Source organism: Penaeus monodon, chromosome 4 (genome assembly GCF_015228065.2).
Source record: "Penaeus monodon isolate SGIC_2016 chromosome 4, NSTDA_Pmon_1, whole genome shotgun sequence".
Taxonomy (NCBI): Eukaryota; Metazoa; Arthropoda; class Malacostraca; order Decapoda; family Penaeidae; genus Penaeus; species Penaeus monodon.
In genome coordinates, this window is record NC_051389.1 from 24471535 (window position 1) to 24481534 (window position 10000).

At 41.7% G+C, this 10000-nt stretch overlaps 1 non-coding gene across 1 annotated transcript; it reads right to left on the minus strand.

Moving 5' to 3' along the window:
* Window positions 1–8674: 8674 nt before the first annotated feature.
* Trnar-acg lies at window positions 8675–8747 on the minus strand. The gene has a single exon. It is a non-coding gene; the product is annotated as a tRNA-Arg (tRNA).
* Window positions 8748–10000: the final 1253 nt, after the last annotated feature.

Below are 10000 nucleotides of genomic sequence, written 5' to 3' on the forward strand. Positions count from 1 at the left end.
GGCCCCTTAGCGCTGTTACCAGCTGCAGGCTTTCTCTTCCTGGCTCCAGCCCTGGGCGATGCCAGCATTTCAAATTGGGCAACGTATGGCCTCCCAGGCCACCTTCCTGTCGTACTCAGCTTGGCTTTTTGCCTCACAGAATGTCTGGAGGCCGAGAGGATGCGGGGTGGAGAATGCGTGCCTGAACTAAACACGCCTGGGGGGGAGGAGAGGGGTGTGAGGGGGGCAACGAGGCGGGTTGACCGGGTCCGATTTTTGCCGCCACCTATACCCAAGGGAGCGGTTCCGATGGGTCCCCCAAGCCTTCTGCAGCGACCACTGGCTCCGACACGACGCTGCAGGCCCGGGGATTTCCCCTGCCACGGACCCCAGGCAGACCTCAGCAAATCTGACACTCTGGCATCTGTTGCCAGAACCTCGTCTGCCTTCTCTGCTTGCAGCGTTACTACCTCGTGACCGCCGCCTTTCCTCCTTCACTTCCCCTCAGGCCCCTGAACCTCCCCCTTCAGAGTCTGCACCCCCTCCATCAGTTCACTCTTCACGCTGTTGCGGGCCTTGTCATGTATGCTGAGTTTCCATCTTCACAGATGCAAGATTGCTCTGTAGCACCTCAGCAAGTTGGCAAACTGTTCCTCTGCTTCCTTGCCTGCATCTCGACAAGATGGTGCGCCTGCTCGTGTGCCCTCTGTGCCTGCTCTTCTGCCCTTTGTGTCATTTCCTCCCTCATACCGGCCAGCATGGCAGTGATCAGGTCCATCTGGCTTGGCTTCACCTCACTCGTGCCTGCCTCAGTCATAGCCTCCTCTCCCTCATGGCTGCCGCCATCTTTGGACAACATGATAATCGCGCGTTCACTGATCAAATATCAAAAATCCCATTCCTGACACCATTTGTTTACGCCGACCGCCTCGTCTCTCTGCTACCAACACAAGGCAGGCTAGGCAGACGGCGTGCTATCCACAGGGTCGTGAACACTGAACAGCTCCAAGAGGCACCGAGCACCACAGCGTCCCAGAACACCATGAGGGGAAACGCCACGTGGCGAGGCAGGGCATGAAATAAATACAAAATGACAGTCTTTCCTTTATTTACACAAGTTATTTACCCGTACACTTTTCTATAGGCACAATACAGGGGGAATCCAGCATGTCACACTGCATGATACAGCTTATAACAGGGCAACACAAAGTTTATCAGGTCACCAGGGCACATACAAGGTCTTCACAGGAGCAGCACACAACTACGTCTCTCTTGGCTTGTTCCTCCGCTCATCCGCTCACAGCCAGTTGCGTCATGTTTGCCCAGGTCCCTTCATGTTAACACATGCCCAGGTCATCCTTTTCATGTTAACACATGTTTCGCACAGAGACAAAGACCCACTGGCGTAGCAATATATATTGTAGTGTCAAGATAATGATAGCAGGAACGACGGTTTTCAGCATAGAAGGGTGGACAGATATCTTTGCTTGTTAGGGAGTGCCCAACCTGAGATATTTGCCATGGGGTAGTTTGAAGTTCAAATTGGCTATACGCCATCAAACGACTCTCTCACTCCCCAGGCAGGTATGTCGTCAAAGTCGGCTGCCTGGCAGGCAGTCTACCTCCAGCAAAGCTAGTACATACATATATATAAGTGAAAGTGAGAATATGTGTGCCTGTATATTGTAACTTTACTTTGCAGGGTTAAAAATGCAAACGACTCGCATTCATCTTTGTTTTGTACCCGTCCTGTACAAGGTCCATCCTTATTTTCCTGACACGTCTGGAATGAAATCTGATTTGCATATCACCTGTAGAGAAGCAATGTTTTGAAGGATGTCCTTGTTGATATTTGCATTACGCCGTCCCCTTCTCGGGCTATCGGATATCACTCCCGCCCTGCCTCGGCGCCACCCTCGCCGTTACGTGCATAAAGTCCCAAAATATCCCTTTCTTTACAGTAATGTATGTGTGTGTGCATATATAAATTCAATATTGGTTTACTTATTTATATATATACACACAAATGAACATATTTCTATTTGATCAATGCATTTCAATTCAAAATGAATCAACTCAGCAAGTAAACGACCTTGCCAGGATTTGAACCTGGAATCTTCTGATCCGTAGTCAGACCGTTATCCACAAGGCCGTATTTATGCAAGAAAATTGTTCATTTTATTGTCTGGAATCGACAGAAATGAAACTTGCATTATAGGTAAAACTAACATTTCGGTCAAAGATATCAGAAAAAGAGCACTACCCAAAGAAGCAGGTTAGTATATGAATAAGTAAATATATATGTAAGGAAAGGAAATAGACACATTTCGGTTAATTTAGTCCATTTCGATTGATTATATATAAATGTGTATATATAAGTAATATATATGTATATGTATTCCGATAAAATCTGTGTATGTGCACCTCGCGGATTTGCTAAATATGGTAATGGGTGAGTCTATTGTAGATGTGATGGTGGGTTGAGAATCACCAACAATGATTACCTAACCAACTGCTCCCCTGGGGTTAGCCACCCCAGTATAAAGACATAGCCAAATATATGATGTCATCATACCGCCAAGTAGTTCGTCATACACCGCATGATGGCACAAATATGCATGCATGCATGAATGCACACACACACACACACACACACACACACACACACACACACACACACACACACACACATGAGTGAAAGTATTGTAACTCTTCTTTGCAGGGTAGAAACTGCAAACGAGTCCTCATCGTTCTGTACCCATCCTGTACATTCCAACTGATACGAGATCCATCCTTATTTTCTTGACGCGTCTGTAATAAAATTTGGCTAGCTCGCTGCCGCCCTCGCCTTTACGTGCTTAAAACGTGGTAATAAGTCGCAAAATTTCCCTTTCCTTATGGCTTTCCCTCGCCTATCGAACAGTTGCGACTTATCTCATTTATTACAAAAATATTTTTGAGCTGTGCGGATGCCACTGCCTTTATAAAGGCAGTGACACTGCCTTTATAAAGTTACATGGCCATCTAACCAATTATTAAGTATAAAAAAGTGTTTTGTGTGTATGGGCATGCGTGCGTATATATATATATATATATATATATATATATATATATATATATATATATATATATATATATTCAATATTGGTTTACTTATTCATATGCATACACACAAGCGAATACATTTCTAGATGATCAGTGTATTTGAATTCAAAATTATTCAAGTTATCATGTGATATTGCATGACTGTAAACAACCTTGCCAGAATTCGAACCTGGAATCTTCTGATCCGTAGTCAGACGCGTTATCCGTTGCGCCACATGGCCATATTTATTTTTAAAACCTGTATATTTTATTGTGTCTGAAAAGAGACTTGCATTTGAGGAAATCTAACATTTCGCCTAAAGATAGCAAGTAAATAAAAAGAAACTAATTTATGCTCCACCCAAAAAATTAAGCATGTTTTCGTGTACAAATGTACATTTATATACATGTATACATATGTATGTATAAACGTATATGTACGTACGTATGTGTACATATGTGTTTGTATATATATAAAAGTATATACATATATATGTATGTACATATACTTTCATATTGTAGTGACAAGAAAACTACTTTCAACTATCCATAAGAACATAATGATAGCAGGTTTTCGGCATAGAATGGTGGGCGGATGTCGTTAGTTTGTTTGGAGCGGTATGGAACGCCCAACCTAAGATATTTGCCATCGGGTAGTTTCAGGGTCGTCGAAGTCGGCTGTCAGGCAGTCTACGACCAGCAGTCGAGCTATTAACGGGGGATTTATGTATTTTTATTATTTTCATTTTTACTTTTATTTTCTTATATATATACATATATATATATATATATATATATATATATATATATATATATATATATATATATATATATAAGGAATGATTTTATAAATTACTCTCATATTCATTTACTGTATGACTCATAAGTCCTCGGTGCTGCTTGCTTAACCATTTTTCAGGCCTCTGTCTCCTGAAATGTTATAAATAAAATGTGATTTGCATTTCCCTTGTAGAGAGATTGATTGATTATCTAAAATTATCTGCCGCGTCAACAGCTGTCATTAGCGGCGAATGCCTTGTTAAATGCAAACATTAAAATATTCAAAACTTTAAAAGATCTACCCATAAACATTTTACAAATAACAATAAATATATTTAAAAATCAAAGCATAAACATTATGCTCTAAGTGTATAAAATTATTGCATAAACATTATCATGATTAGATTTCATTGAAAATATTAGTCTCCCTAAGGAAACTAATAAGACCCTCTATATCACAATCCTCCCCCATTACCTATTTCACTGTATATGGGCAAGACAAGTACATACGTCTTTCTTGCATATTTTCCCACTACATGTGCGGTCGTTAATAGCTCTTGGCATCCCTCACAAAGTGCTTCACTTTTTTCCATCATCGGCCCATGAGTCAGTCTTGTGTGGCCGATTCTTAGTCTTGTTAATGCAACTTCTACTTTTCGGTTGGGATGGATGCTAGTCACTCAACTGCCAAGGTCTTCTCTAATCTCTCTCAGTTTGTTTCAGGAGGTATGCCTCAATTGTTCCTTCCATTTATCACGAAGACAACTCCTGATGCTGGGTTTCAGGTCGGTGTGTGGGAGAGGAAAACGAGCATCACAAGGCTGAGCGGCATTTGCCTTGGCCTTCTGATCAGCTCGCTCATTCCCAATGATACCAACATGCGCTGGCACCCAACACAGAGTTATCTTTTTACGTGTTGACATGCAAGCCAATCTTGAACCTCCCTCACTACTGGATGTGATGAGTTTAAGCTCTTGATTGCTTGCAAGACACTACAAGAGTCACAATATATCACAATAGAATGGTTCATAAGATCTCTAGTCATCTTAATTGCTGCAAGGATGGCATGTAACTCTGCAGTGAAGATCGAGGCTGCTAGAGACAGACAGATGTAGTCATCCTTCTGCTCACTGGTGCCAAGCCCACACCATTTTCAGATTTTGAACCATCTGTATATATTGCATATGATCCTTGGTATTTAGAAATATGCTGAAAGAAAGGGGGGAATTGGGGAATTTCAACAGCCAGAACCTTAGTGAGACTTAAATTAAGATCTTCCACAAGATTCCTCATTCTCCTACCAAAGGATTGCCTATCCTCAAGGGGGTTGAAAACCAATCTGGATGTAGGAGATCCCAGAATCCTTTGTGGTGTCGTTTAGTAAATCAGATCCATGTAGTCCCGGTGTAATGAAAGAGGTGGTTCTCCACTCTCCGGAAAACAGTGGCAGTTGAAGATAAATAAGCTTCACATCCATTATCAAGCTTACTACGAATAAGTGCTCGGTAAAGCCGCACAAGCGTTGTACGGTCTGCACCCCAATATAGATGTGAAAATCCCAGAGATGTGTAGGAGTGTCACTATTCAGTAAAACTGCATCTACTCTTAAGAACAAGGACTCCAAGGCCCTTCCTCGATGGTTGCACAAAGTGTCTCCCCAGAGGTGATGCCGACTATTGAAATCTCCCAAGAGTAGAAATGGATGTGGCAACTGCCCAAGTAGATCTTCCAAATCATCTATGTTGAGATTTATGTGGAGGAAGGTAGATGCAACAGTGTAAGGTCGTGTCAAGTCTATTCTCACAGCCTTCACCTGCAGTGTTGCCATATGTGCCCAACCCTATGTGGTGCTTCCACTGCCAGGGTTATGGGCATGGAGCCAACTCTTGCCGTTTTAAGGAAAATGGACAACCAAGAGTATGTGTAAAGTATGGTACAACAGGTTATCAAGGAGATGACAACTGTCCAGGTCCAATATGCTGTTACCACTGCAAAGAAGCTTATGAAGCTTCTTCAAAGCAATGTAAAAGGTACAAATTTGAAAAGGAAGTATTGGTAATAAGGAGCAAGGAGAAAGTTAGTTTTCCAGAGGCAAAGTGACATGCCCGTGTGCTGTTTACACAGCCAGGTAAATCCTTTGCTGCACTTCTATCCCATCCTCCTTCCCACCAACCCTTGCCCTCCAATGCTTCTTATGCCACACACTGCCACTTCCTTTAAACCTCAGTCCCCAATTGCTGAAACTGCCTCTGGTGAATTCCACCAGAAACGGAGTAGGAGTGAAGGGTCTATTGAGGAGACTCCTCCCAAAGTAAGGTCTTTGGAGCCATCAGGTAAGGCTCCAGAGGCCTCAACGGTGACAGCTCCAGCTGCCACTACATCCACAGGGGCCTTCGCTGCTAAGCAGAATACCCCTGAAGCAAAGGCTCAGGTCCGTCCTTTGCCCAGGCAAAGAAATCCTGAGCCAGTCAAAAGGAAGCCTGTGGAAACTAGTTCCATGGGTAACAACCCCTCAAAAGATTCTCCCAAGATCCTGGAAAGGGACAGCCTAAAGATGTGGCAAACCTTGACCACAGGTGCTGCCAAACACCTTATGAAAAAAGTAATTTGGTGAACTGGATACCCTAATCTAATGGAACTGTCAGGAAATTATGCAAAATGGGAAGAACTGCAACATCTGATAGCTTCATGTTACCCAGTTTGTGTATGCTTACAAGAGATTATGACCAGATTATACACTGTACTGCTCAGTAGGAAGCTTACAGGATGTGCAAGGACACATGCAGGCTGCAATAAATCAGGTTGTACAGTGGGTAACATATCATGGGTTCAAATTTTCCCCAAGTAAGACCTTGGCTATACATTTCCACAAACGAGGGAAGTTCCATCCTTCCCTCTATTTAGGAGACACCCACTACATTTTGTCCAATAGGTGAAGTACTTGGGTCTATTTTTGACTCAAGGCTTACATGGGTGCCTCACAGTGCATATCAATAGTTAAAAGTGAAGGCTACAAAAGCCCTTAGTATTTTGCGGGGTCTTTCACATCTATCTTGGGGTGCAGACTGCACAACGCTTCTTCGGCTTTACCGAGCACTTATTCGTAGTAAGCTTGATTATGGATGTGAGGCTTATTCATCTGCAACTCCCACTGTTCTCCGGATGTTGGACTCAGTTCACAATGAAGCTCTCAGAATCTGTACTGGGGCTTTCAGGTCTTCACCTGTGGAGTCCCTGTATGCTGAGAGTGGAGAACCACCTCTTTCATTACACCGGGACTACCTGAACCTGATTTACTACACGAGACTACAAAGGATTCCGAGATCTCCTACATCCAGATTGATTTTCATTCCCCTTGAGGATAGCCAATCCTATGGTAGGAGAATGAGGAATCTTGTGGAAGATCTTAATTTAAGTCTCACCAAGGTTCTGGCTGTTGGAATTCCCCAATTCTCCCCTTGGACTAATCAAATCGAGCTGGGTTTGGTCGGAATTGGGAAAGGGTATGAGATCTGAAGCAGAAGTCAGAGAGAGATTTCTTCAGCATATTTCTAGGTACCAAGGATCAGATGCAATATATACAGATGGTTCAAAGTTTGAAAATTGTGTGGGCTTTGCAGCAGTGAGCAGAAGGAAGACTGCATCTGGCAGTCTTTCTCTAGCAGCCCCGATCTTCACTGCATGGCATCCTTGCAGCAATTAAGATGACTAGAGATCTTACGAACCATTCTATTATGATATATTGTGACTCTTGTAGTGCCTTGCAAGCAATCAAGAGCTTAAACTCATCACATCCAATAGTAAGGGAGGTTCAAAATTGGCTTGCACTGATGTCAACACGTAAAAAGATAACTCTGTGTTGGGTGCCAGCTCATGTTGGTATCATTGGGAATGAGCGAGCTGATCAGAAGGCCAAGGCAGCTGCCGCTCAGCCTTGTGATGCTCGTTTTCCTCTCCCACACACCGACTTGAAACCCAGCATCAGGAGTTGTTTTCGTGATAAATGGAAGGAACAATTGAGGCATACCTCTAGAAACAACCTGCGAGAGATTAGAGAAGACCTTGGCAGTTGGGTGACTAGCATCCATCCCAACCGAAAAGTAGAAGCTGCATTAACAAGACTAAGAATCGGCCACACGAGACTGACTCATGGACCAATGATGGCTAAAAGTGAAGCACTTTGTGAAGGATGCCAAGAGCCCTTAACGATCGCACATGTAGTGGAAAGATTCTCAGACCAAAGACGTATGTACTTGTCTCCCCCATATACAGTGAAAAATGTATTGGGGGAGGATTGTGATATAGAGGGTCTTATTAGTTTCCTTAGGGAGACTAATACTTTCAATAAAATCTAATCATACATAATGTTTATGCAATAATTTTATACATTTAGAGCATAATATTTATGCTTTGATTTAAAATATATTTATTGTTATTTGTAAGTTTTAAATATTTTAATGTTTGTATTTAGCAAGGCATTCGCCATAAATGACCTTAGCTGTTGACGCGGCAGATAATTTTAAATAATCAAATAAAATCAAGCCCCCCCCCCCCCGCGGCAAGGCAGCTTCCGTTACGGGGGCCTTGTAGAGAGACAATCACTTCTGTTTTGAAGAATGTCCGCGTTGGCATTTGCATTACGCTGTTCCTTTCTCGGTCTATGGAGTGTTACCCCACCCGGCATTTCCCTTTCCTTACGGCAGTGTATGTGTGTGTGTTCAATATTGGTTTGCTTATCCATATACATACACAAACAGACATATTTCTAGCTCACCAGCGCATATCAATTAAAAATTATTTAAGTCAGCAAGTGATATTGCATGACGGTAAGCGACCTTGCCAGGATTCGAACCTGGAATCTTCTGATCCGTAGTCAGACGCGTTATCCGTTGCGCCACAAGGCCATATATAGCGGAGTAACATTTGTTTTATTTTCGTGATTTGACGGAAATGATACTTACATTTGGGGTAAAACTAATATTTTGCTGAAAAATTGCAAGTAAAAAAAAGTACTAACTTAAGTAAGTATGTATGGTTGCTTGTATGAATATATATATATATATATATATATATATATATATATATATATATATATATATATATATATATATATATATATGCACATGTGAAAACAAAAACATCCATGATAAGAAATGAAACAAAATCGTAACGTTTCAAACTCTTCCCGAGTTACTCTTCAGATGAATGATTAATCGAAATGGATCGATTTCGATTAATTTGATCCATTTCGTTTAATTATTCGTATGAAGAGGAACTCGTGACGAATTGGAAACATTATGGTTTTGTTTCATTTCTTATTGTGGATATTTCCTTTTTCATCTGCTACACACGTTACTATGTTTGTGTTTGTGTTCATATATATATATATGAATGTGTTTATATATCTATATGCATATATAAACACATATGTATGTATATATATATATATATATATATATGTATATTTGCATATATATAATATAAATGTTTATAGATAAATATATATGTATATACATATATATATATATATATTTTTTATATATATAATCCGTGTGTGGGCTCATTCGCGCGAGCGGGCGATGTGTGTGCATGAATGCACACACTCATGTGTGCACGTGCGCGGATTTGCATAAATTAGGTAAGTCTAATCTAGTGGGTGACTATTGTTTGTTGGAAACTACAAACAGTGATTACCTAACCAACTACTCCCTGCGGAAGGATCATGGGTCAGCCACCTCTGTATAAAGACCTACCCATGTACATGTCAGCATGCCGCCAAGTAGTTTATCAAACACCGCATCTGTGATGGCACAAGTATCCCCCCCCCCCCACACACACACATTAGGGAAAGTGAATATATATTCCTATGTATTGTAACTTTACTTTGTAGGGTTAAAACTGCAAATGAATCGCATTCATCTTTCTGTACCCACCCTATGCATTTTACTTGGTGCGAGATCTATCCTAATTTTCCTGACGCGCCTGTAATAAAATCTGGTTTGCATATTCCCTGCACTGTTATTTTGAAGAATCTCGTTGGCTCTGCGTTACTCCGTCCACTTCGACTGTCACCCCGCCCAGCATCGCCGTTACGTGCATAAAATGAAGCAAGAAGTCCCAAAAATTTCTTTTCCTTGTGGCTTTCATTTGGCTTTAG